Source organism: Elaeis guineensis, chromosome 7 (genome assembly GCF_000442705.2).
Source record: "Elaeis guineensis isolate ETL-2024a chromosome 7, EG11, whole genome shotgun sequence".
Lineage (NCBI taxonomy): Eukaryota > Viridiplantae > Streptophyta > Magnoliopsida > Arecales > Arecaceae > Elaeis > Elaeis guineensis.
In genome coordinates, this window is record NC_025999.2 from 32,645,589 (window position 1) to 32,656,682 (window position 11,094).

The following is an 11,094-nucleotide window of genomic DNA, read 5'->3' on the forward strand; positions in this document are numbered from 1 at the left end:
TAACATTCCAAAGAAATCTGAGACAGTAATGACATTCATTAAGAACAATATATTAAGACTTGAATACAAGCTTGATAATTCCTAAAGGTAGAACTGGAATTGATCTTTCATCTCTAACATTCAGGAATCTCTCGTCGTCTCCAAATCTCCTATTGATCTGAAGATCTTGCAACGAATTACAAATATTAATAAGGTTACCGATATCTAATACTCAGGTCATTGTATCAAAAAGAGAGAAGTTACAAGGTATTATCACATAAGTACCTTGTCTAGCAATCGATTGCTTTTTTTCTTTGGTCTGTTCGGGTTAAGAAAAGCTATATACTGAGGATAGTTTCTTTTTCAGTGATCCTACTTCTTGCAAAAGAAGCACTCTACCTAACCTTGATCAGTCTTGAACTTGAATTTTTGGGTCTGACTCCTAGCACCTTGCATCTTTTTATTTTTATTTTTTTTTTCTTTAAGGGATGATGACTATTTGAAGAAGATGTAGGAACCAAATCTAGGGTTTCAGAGTTAGATCTTGAAACTTTTTCAAGATCATACAGCGAAAGACTAAAATAAATCAAAATTTATTTTATAAAATTAGAGAATCTCTAGATCTAAGATCCTATTATATGATTATTACATGGCATTAAATCAAAAAATAAAATGTATAGAGAATGAACTACATGTTGATCATATCAACATGTTTCTATGCTATATCTAATGTATGTAATAAATAATAGATCAGATCTATTACCTTGCAAGTTAGACATTCTAACCTTACTGATCCAGACTTGAGAATGATATTGTGAGCCGCACATGCATCCAGCCTCTAGGAGTCATCCATACGAGCTCACGAATCTGATCAGAAGTCTTGCTCCAGAAAATCAGCATAGTATGCTAGTACTGTGCTGATCCTTCTTCGATGGTTGATCAGGTGCCTCCTTCTTCTTGATTTGGACTCTTTTAAAGATAAAAAGTAGGAGGATGAGTTTTAGATCTGAGATGCTCTCAGAAAACTCAAGATGGAGGAAGGAAAGAGATGAACATAACAACCCTAGAAGAAGACCCTCTTTTTCTTCTCTTTGCTCTCTCTAGACACCCTATCTTGTGTCTATTATATCTCCACGCTCTGATTTTCTTTCTCTCTAATTTTTGGATGCCCCAAAGTCTCTATTTGATCTACTTTTTACAAAAATTTTATAAAAAAATTTATTTTATACAGAGAGATATGATAGAGTCCTTATCTAGGTCAAATACCTAGTCAAGATTTATCCAAACATGGCAAGATAAGGGGCACCCAACTCTTTGGCACCCTCTCCTTCTTTTTATACATGGACTAATAGCAAAGGGCACCTATCAAGTGCCATAAAAGCCATGAAAATCTCAAAAAAAATCTGAATAAAATCGGTGCAAAAAGGAAAGAGTTTTGGATTTCTAAAACTCTATCTCATAGAATTTGAACTTATTCCTACTTTGATTTGATCCACAACCATCTTTCGTGTAAGAAAGAAGAGAGGAAACCTTTTGAGCATCGTGAAGACATGGGAGAAGATTTTTGTCACATAAAATAAGAGAAAATTGGCGTGAAATAAGAGAGAGGGCGTAGGGAGCTTATATGGCGCAAGGTAGAATCCTAGTCTTACTAGGATTCTATCTTATGACTTGTTTTAATTTGGTTTCTCAAACCAAATCAAACCAAAATTAAATCAACCCAATTAAAATAGATCTTAACCCAATTAAAAACCTAATTTAATCAGATTAAATTATATTTAAATCTATTTTAATTTTTTAATCAAATTAGAAATTAGGTTGACCCAAGTCCTAATTGAACTAGGACTAGTTTTTCCTTGCACTTGGCTTATCCAATAAATCAATTGGACTTGATCCAATCAAGTCTAAACTAAATCTAATTAAATAATATTCAATTAGACTTAATCTCAATCCATTGGCTTAATCAAATTAAGTCAATTAGCAATCGAATTACTAATCGATCCTCCTGAACACTTGCACTAGATTAAATATCAATCGTATTGATCGTTTAACCCTAGAATGATTCTTAATTGTTGATCAACCATCCGATCAGATCGTGAACTCTAATGTGTTGACCTCATAGGTCTGAACCTAAGTCGATAGTATAGGAATAAATTTTTGTATCAATCAAAATGACCATCTAGCAATGGTACCCGATGGCCGGATAGGTCGAATGTGTAGAACAACATCCTTAGAATCCATGCAGATATAGTTTCCATATAATTCATTCCCTTGACCAGAATGATCATAGGACACCTTAGAGTTCAACTATCAACTCTGATCAGGTCGTCCATATTGTATTTCAAAATATCAAATCCATCTGATAGATTATCTTGGCCAAGGTTTTGCTAAATTGAAATACAGCGACTCATTCTTCTCCAACTCTTGGAGTGGTCAATCCCATCTTGATCATATTCTGACTTCGCAAGTACTTGATTGTGCCCAGAAGCCTTTCGTTACTAAATTAAAAATTCAGTTAGTCCAGTACCAAAGCACAGTGAGTTGCTTGCAAGTCACTGAGGTGATCTCAGATCTAAAGGACACTTATACCTATATCCCATCAGAGATATTCTAGACAGCAAAATACTCTGGAGTTGGTCACATTCAATGATGATGTACACTTACATCTCACCTGTATGCCATACCAGTGTCTCCACACTCTTTGGTTAAGAGGACAACCAACCCATATGGCCTACAGCGACCTATGCTCGATAGAAGTTGTCATCCTTATTAATAGCCTATCATTTGGTCGTGAATAATTTTAAGGACTAATCGATAAATCCTCTTTTATTGAACTTAAATAGTCCTAAGGACTTTATCATAATAACGGAGTTCGTTAGAAGATAAAAACTTATGATAAAAATATCAAAAATATATTTTGTTTATTAATAAATCAATTACAATACTTGGTTGCTCAACTGTCAACAGCTTGATGATTGACTTTTGGGATATATTTTTCAACAATTCCCACTTGTCCTAAAGTCACTCGGCACAGTATCTAATACCCATCTTGTGGTTGTTGAACTCTTTTGTCGCCAGGGCTTTAGTGAAGGGGTCGGTCGGTTCTCTTTTTGTCGATTTTCTGAAGGTTGACATCATCTCGATCCACGATCTCCCAGACCAGATGGAAGCGATGCAAAATATGCTTCATCCGCTGGTGTGCTTTGGGTTCCTTCGCCTGAGATATGGCACCAATGTGTCGCAGTAGAGCAGGACCGGACCATCGAGGGAGGGTGCTACTCCGAGCTCGGTGATGAATTTTCTCAGCCACACGGCTTTCTTCGTAGCGTCCGATGTTGCGATGTACTCTGCCTCACAAACAGAGTCTGCACAGTATGCTGCTTGGAACTCTTCCAGCAGATGGCTCCATCATTCAAAGTAAAGATATAATCTGACATGCTTCTGCTGTCATCATGGTCAGATTGAAAGCTGGAGTCTGTGAACCCCATAAGTTTTAGATCTGACTCGCCATAAACCAACCATTGGTCCTTAGTATTTCTTAAATACTTAAGGATGGCTTTAACCACTTTTCAATGATTTTTTTCAGGATCAGATTGGTATCTACTCACTACTCCTAGTGAGTTTGCCATATCTGGCCTTGTACATATCATGGCGTACATGATAGATCCCACGGCTGAAGTATATGGGACTCTACTCATACGCTCTCTCTCTTTAGGAGTTTCGGACAATCCTTCTTAGAGAGAGAAATTCTATGGCTTATCGATAGATAGCCCTTCTTGGTATTCTTCATGCTGAACCTCTCAGCATAGTATCTATGTACATGGACTGGGATAACCCAAGCATCTTTTTAGATCTATCCCTATAGATCTTCATTCCTAGGATGTAGGATACTTCATCCAAGTCCTTCATGAAAAACTGTGATGACAACCAAATTTTTATTCCCTGTAGTGTGGGGATGTCATTCCCGATTAAGAGAATGTCATCCACGTACAAGACAAGAAATACCACAACTGAACCATTTATCCATTTATAGATGTAGGGCTCTTCTTTATTCTTAATGAAGCCATACATTTTGATCATCTTATCAAAATGCATGTTCCAACTCTGAGAAGCTTGCTTCAATCCATAAATGGATCTCTGAAGCTTGCACACCTTGGACTCATTTATGGATGTAAACCCCTCAAGTTGTATCATATACACCTCTTTGGTCAGCTCTCCATTTAGAAAAGTTGTCTTTACATCCATTTGCCAGATCTTATAATCCAGATGGGTAGCTATTGCAAGCATTATCCGAATGGATTTGAGCATTGTTACAGGAGAAAATATCTCGTCATAGTCAATACCATAATGTTGATGATACTCCTTGGCAACCAGACGGGCTTTATAGGTCTCCACCTTTTCATCTGCGTCCCTCTTCCTTTTGAAGATCCATTTACATCCAATGGGTTTAACCCCTTCAGGTGGGTCAACCAATGTCTATACATCATTGACCTTCATGGACTTCATTTCGAATTTCATAGCTTTAAGTCATTTTTTGGAATCAGATCTCTACATTGCATCCATATAGGTGATCGGATCCTCATCATTCTCATCGAGTTCGATGGGATCACCGTCTCGAATCAAGAAACTATAGTATTTGTCTGACTGATGTGATACTCTATCGGATCGTCTTAATAGTGTAGGTACATTGAGCTCCAGATCTGATCTAATCAAATCTGACTCAGGTTCAGCTGTTGGTGTCGGTCCTTCTACCTGTTGAACTTCATTAAGTTCAACCTTTGAGGCAACGGTTCCTTCACCAAGGAACTCCTTTTCTAAAAAGGATTGCCTTAAGGCTGACGAACACCTTTTGTTCATCAACATGGTAGAAAAAATATCTTTTGATCTCTTTGGGGTACTCTATGAATATGCATTTGTCAGACCTAGGTCCAAGTTTATCTGTAACTAACCGTTTGACATAGGTCGGCCCCCCCAGACCCTAAGGTGTGGAAGTGCTGGCTTACGTCCTGTCCATATCTCATATGGAGTCTTAATTACAGACTTACTTGAAACCCTATTTAATAGATAACAAGTCGATTCGAGTGCATATCCCCAGAAGGATATCGGCAAGCTGGCAAAACCCATCATGGATCGAATCATGTCTAACAAAGTCTAATTTCTCCTTTCAGACACACCATTATGCTGTGGTGTTTCTGGAGGAGTCCATTGGGAGATAATGCCATTCTCTCCTAGGTATGTGAGAAACTCACCAGAAAGATATTCTCCTCCTCGGTCAGATCGAAGAGTTTTAATACTCTTTTCATTTATTTTTCTACTTCACTTCAGAATCGTTTGAACATTTCAAATGAATCCGACTTATGTTTCATTAGATAGACATATCCATATCTGGGTAGATCATCCATGAAAGTGATGAAGTAGAAATATCCACCTCTAGCACTTGTGCTCATAGGCCCGCATACATCAGTATGTACTAGGCCCAAGAGCTCAGTAGCTCTCTCACCTTTTTCAGTAAAAGATGACTTGATATTTTACCAAGAAGACAAAACTCACAGATTGGAAGTGATTCACAATCATTGACTTCGAAAATTTTCTCTTGAGTCAACTTGTTTATTCTATTTTTGTTTATATGACCTAGTCTATAGTGCCATAAGTAGATATCTGACACACTATCTAATCTAGGATGCTTGCCAGTGGAATAGACTACGTTAACAGATTGTGATAACATATACACATCATTGTTCAAATATCCATAAAAAATAGTAACATCATTCATAATGATATTACAAACTTATTTTTTTATTAAAATTTCATAATCATTTTTGGCCAGAAGGCCTATAGAAATAAATTTAAAAAGAAACTGGGACAGAAATGACAATCATTAAGAATAATGGTATGGGACTCAAATACAAGTTTCAAGATTCCTAATGCTAGAACTGGAATTGATCTTCCATCTCTAACATTCAGAAACCTCTCGCCTTGCTCGAATCTCCTACTGACCTGCAACCCCTGCAATGAATTGCAAATATGATAAGGGCTATCGTTATCCAATACCCAGTCAGTTATATCACAAATAGAGAAATTGCAAGGAGTTATCATATAAATACCTTGTCCAGCAACAGCTTGCTGCTTTCTCTGCCTGTTCGGATTTAGGAAGGCAATGTACTGAGGATAATTCCTCTTTTAGTGCCTCCACTTCTTGCAAAAGAAGCATTTAGTTTGACTCTTATTGGGCTTGATCTTTTTGGTCTGGCCCTGCACTGATGTCATAGCCGGAACTTACACCTTCTTCACTTTCTTCTTCTTATTCTTCTTCCCTTTCTTAAAGGATCGAGAACCAGAAGATGAACCTCCCATTAAGTTCACCGACTCCTTGTGGAGTTGATGATACTTCTCAAAGTTTTGAAGCAATCCCAGTAACCCATGGTAGTTTACTTCAGGCTTTGTCATTCTATAATGAGTGAAAAATGGGAGATAAGACTTGGACAGTAAGTTCAGTATTGTATCTTTTTCAAACTGCTCTTGCAAGAAAAAATCGAGCTTGCTCAAATACTCCATCAGCTCGATCATGTACAATACATGATCAGTGACAGAGGCACCATCCCGTATTTTGGCGTTGAAGATGGCACTAGTCTTGTGCCTCTCCACGTCATCGGGTGTGCCAAAGGCATCCTCTAACACTTGAAGTATGTCCTTTGGCTGAGCCGTCTCAAATTTATGACTGAACTCGTCGCTCATGGCAGCCAGCATGATGCAGTGCACCGTGGTCCGATCACTGAGCCACTTCTGGTAAGTATCTCTGACTGTTCCATGTGCATTGACAGCTGGCTCCTTAGGTGTAGGATCTATTATCACATATAGGATCCGTTTATGCTCCAGAACTATCTTCAACTTTCGATACCAGCTATCGAAGTTGGGTCCCACCAACTTATCATTGTCTAACAATGATCGGAGTGATAGGGAAGTGGCCATATCTGCATAAAAAAAAATCATAACCTAATTAGTAATTGATTCATTAAACCTTATTGCTTTTTGAATTGATTTTGATGATTACAAAATATTTGAGGGGGTTACTAATGATTTTGGCTTGAAAAATGATTTATTGTATTTCAGGGGCAAAATTATAATTTTATCAAGTTCTGATTCGGAAGCCTCAAGAGTAAGAGTAGAAGATTTGTAATCTATTGAAGATAATTTTAATATTTTTGGATATGTATTTTGAAAGAAAATCATGTTTATAAATTTGTGTCGACCCTATGAGTCGACTCATGTCAAAAGGGGCTGAACGGTATGTTGAATTTTTTGGCTGGCACACTCTGTGAGTCGACCCCATGAGTCGACCTCTGTGCATGAGTCGACCCTATGAGTCGATCTCTGCTGCTGTGTAGGTCAAAATTATAGAACAGTCATTTTCTATTCTATACCACAGAAGTCGACCTCATGAGTCGACTCATGAGCATGAGTCGACCCTATGAGTCGACCCTTGCGATGAAAAAATTCTGCAATGACTAGTTTTTAGCTCGTTTTGATTGCATTTAATGCCCATTTAATGTGCTCTAACGGCTCCATTTCAGCCCAGATTACTCTCAACTATCATTTGAAGTTATAAAAGGTACTTAAAGGAGGGAATCAATAAGGTTTTAAAAAAGGTTCTTCAAGCATTCATTTCAACCCTAAACAAGAGCCCTCTTGAAGTTAAAGAAGCTTTTATTTCAAGTTCACCAACCCCTCAAGAGCTCATTCAAGTCTTCAACCACCTTGAGGGAAATCAGAAAAGCTTGCTTCTCTTTGTGTAAAGTATATTTAAAGCTTTACTCGCTCTTTAAAGGAGCTACATCTGTATTTTCGTGTGATTAATTATTATACTCTATTTTTGAGTTGATTTTTTGTTTTGGAAGGATTCCAAAATGTGAAAAGATTGATCCAAACCTTGAATCGGATTGTATTGGGTTGGTTTGTATCCGAGAAATAAGTGTTCTAGCTTGGAATAGCTAGAGTCGGAGGTTTCGATATTGTATTCGGGTTGAATATAGTTTAGTAGATTTGAATTCCCAAGTAGGAGCTTGGGAAGTGGATGTAGGTGCAAGGTTGGCACCGAACTACTATAAATCTTTTTGTTTGTGTTGTGCTTACTTGCTCTCCTTTTAAATTTTTTTATCTTCTTGCATTCTTGCATCCAACTTCTACACCTTGTATAAATTTTACGCTCCACATTTATCCTACTCATTGTTAAATAATCATCATAGTTGTAAGTTGATTTTTAAATTTTTAAAAACCCAATTCACCCCCTCTCTTGGATTGCATAGTTGAGCAACAAGTGATATCAGAGCTCGATGCTCTAGCCCTACTTTGATTTAACCATCAAAGAGCTAAAGATCTATGGTAACTCAAGTTGGTGCTTTCACTAGCCGAGGGGCAGTCCACCAACCAACCTCCACTTTTCAATGAGTCAAACTATACCTATTGGAAAGCTCGGATGAAAATTTTTATTCAAGTACTTGACTATGATATGTAGAGTATCATAGTAAATGGACCACACACACCCATCAGAATAATTGATGGTGTGAAATCAACCAAATCGAAAATAAATGGGATGAGGTTGATAAGAAAATGGCTCAACTAAATACTAAAGCCATGAATATTTTGTATTATGCTCTAGATACTAATAAATTCAATCATATTTCAACATGCATATCAGCTAAAAAAATATGGGATAGATTAGAAGTAACTCATGAAGGAACTAATCAAGTGAAGGAATCAAAAATTAACATGCTTGTGCATAAATATGAACTTTTTAAAATGGAGCATGATGAATCAATAACTAAAATATTTACTCATTTTACTGATATTATTAATGGTCTAAAATATCTTGATAAGTCTTATTCTAACAGTGATCTCGTAAGAAAGATTCTTATATCTTTACCAAGGACTTGGGAGGCTAAAGTGACCACAATCTAAGAAGCTAAAGATCTGAATATCCTACCTTTGGAGGAGCTTCTAGGATCGCTGATGACACATGAGCTAAGCATGAATAATACCAAAAAAAGATGTCAAAAAGAAGAGGATAATTACCCTCAAATCCACTGCTCAACCTGTTGAAGAATCCGATGATACGAAAAATGAAGAGCAGGATGAAGAAATGCCCTCATTACTAGAAGGTTTAAGAAGTTTTGAAGAAAAGAAGAAAGAATAAGGAAGAGGCCACCTACAAAAGGGAACATAGCAAAGAGAAGGATAAGAGTAATCCTTATTTGTTATGAATGCAAGAAATGGGACACTTTAAGTCTGAATGTCCACAACTGAAGAAGGGTCCAAGAAGTACAAGAAGAAGCCATGATGGTATATGGAGCGAAAGTGATGAGTCAAGCTCGAAGAAGAAGACTCAAATGAACAAGCCAACTTGTGCCTTATGGCACATGAAAATGATAAATATTGAAACCCCTATTGACTTTACCTTTGAAACATGAGCATTTTATGATCTAATTGATGAACTAAAGAAGCTAGGGTAAAGAATAAAGAATTAAAATCAAAAATCAATTTTTACTAAAAGAAAATGAGAGTATTTCAAATAAAAAATCAATCCTGTCTCAAAAAAATTTGAACTTAAAAATGAGATTGCCAAGTTAAAACCAATGGTTGAAAGTTTACTTTAAGTTTAAATAACTTCACATGATACTTGACAATCAAAAGCCATTTATGATAAAGTCGGTCTTGATATAACCCTTTAAAGAAACAAAAATTTCTGAAAAATATCTTTGTAAACTCATCATATAACAAGTTTCAAATATAACTTGCTTTAAATGTGATAGAATAGGACAAAATTCTATTCATATTTTTCTAACAAATCTGAAAATTTAATGTAAAAAAAATATGGTTCAAAAAGAACCATTATGACTAACCAAAAAGGACCCAAAAAAACTTGGTACTTAAAGTCAAAACTTGATCTTGTGTTAGGTGTGTCTTGCATCCAAGGAGCAAACCGAATGGTATCTTGATAGCGGATGCTCAAGATACATGACTGGTGATGAATCCCAATTCATCACACTTGATGCTAAAAATGGAGGGATGGTCACCTTTGGAGACAATGGTAAAGAAAAGATCATCGGTATAGTAACATTGGTATCACTCCTCCAAGTATATTGAAAATATTTTATTAGTAGATGGTTTAAAACATAATTTATTAAGCATCAGTTAATTTTATGATAAAGGATACAAAGTCATTTTTGAATCTTCAGTTTGCATAGTAACTAGTCCTATTAATGAAGGCATTAAATTTATTGGGCATAGACATGGTAATATTTATATGGTAGATTTGAATGATCTTTTCAAAATAAACATGCAATGCTAGTGTCTTGAATGCGAAGATTAATGAGACTAGTTGGCTTTGGCATCGTAGGCTTGCACATATTAGCATGCATTCACTTTCAAAACTTATTAAAAAAGAATTGATTATCGACTTACCCAAATTAAATTTTGAAAAAGATAGAATTTTGATGCATGCCAAATGGGATAAACAAACATGAGTCTCATTCAAATCTAAAAATATTGTTTCAACTTCTAGGCCATTAGAACTATTGCACATGATTTATTTGGACCCACAGAACTACTAGTCTAGGTGAAAAAGATATGATTTTATAATTATTGATGATTTCTCTCATTTTACATGGATCTTCTTTTTGGCAATAAGGATGAAACTTTTTATGTTTTCTCAAAATTTTATCGAAAAGTCACAAATGAAAAAGATTTTTCAATTCAAAATATTCGAAGTGATCATGGAACCGAATTTAAAAATTAAGATTTTGAAAATTTTATGATGAAAAATATATTGACCATAACTTTTCAGCACCTCGGACACCCTAACAAAATGGGATAGTAGAAAAAAAAATAGAACTCTTGAAGAAATGGCCGTACCATACTATATGAAAGCAACCTTCCAAGATATTTTTGGACAAAACAATTAACATGACATGTTACATATTAAATCGTACTTTAATTAGATCAATTTTAAAGAAAATCCCTTATGAGCTTTGGAAAGAAAGAAAATCAAACATTGCATATTTTCATGTTTTTGGTTGTCGATATTTTTTTTGAACAATGGTAAAAAAAAATTAAAAAATT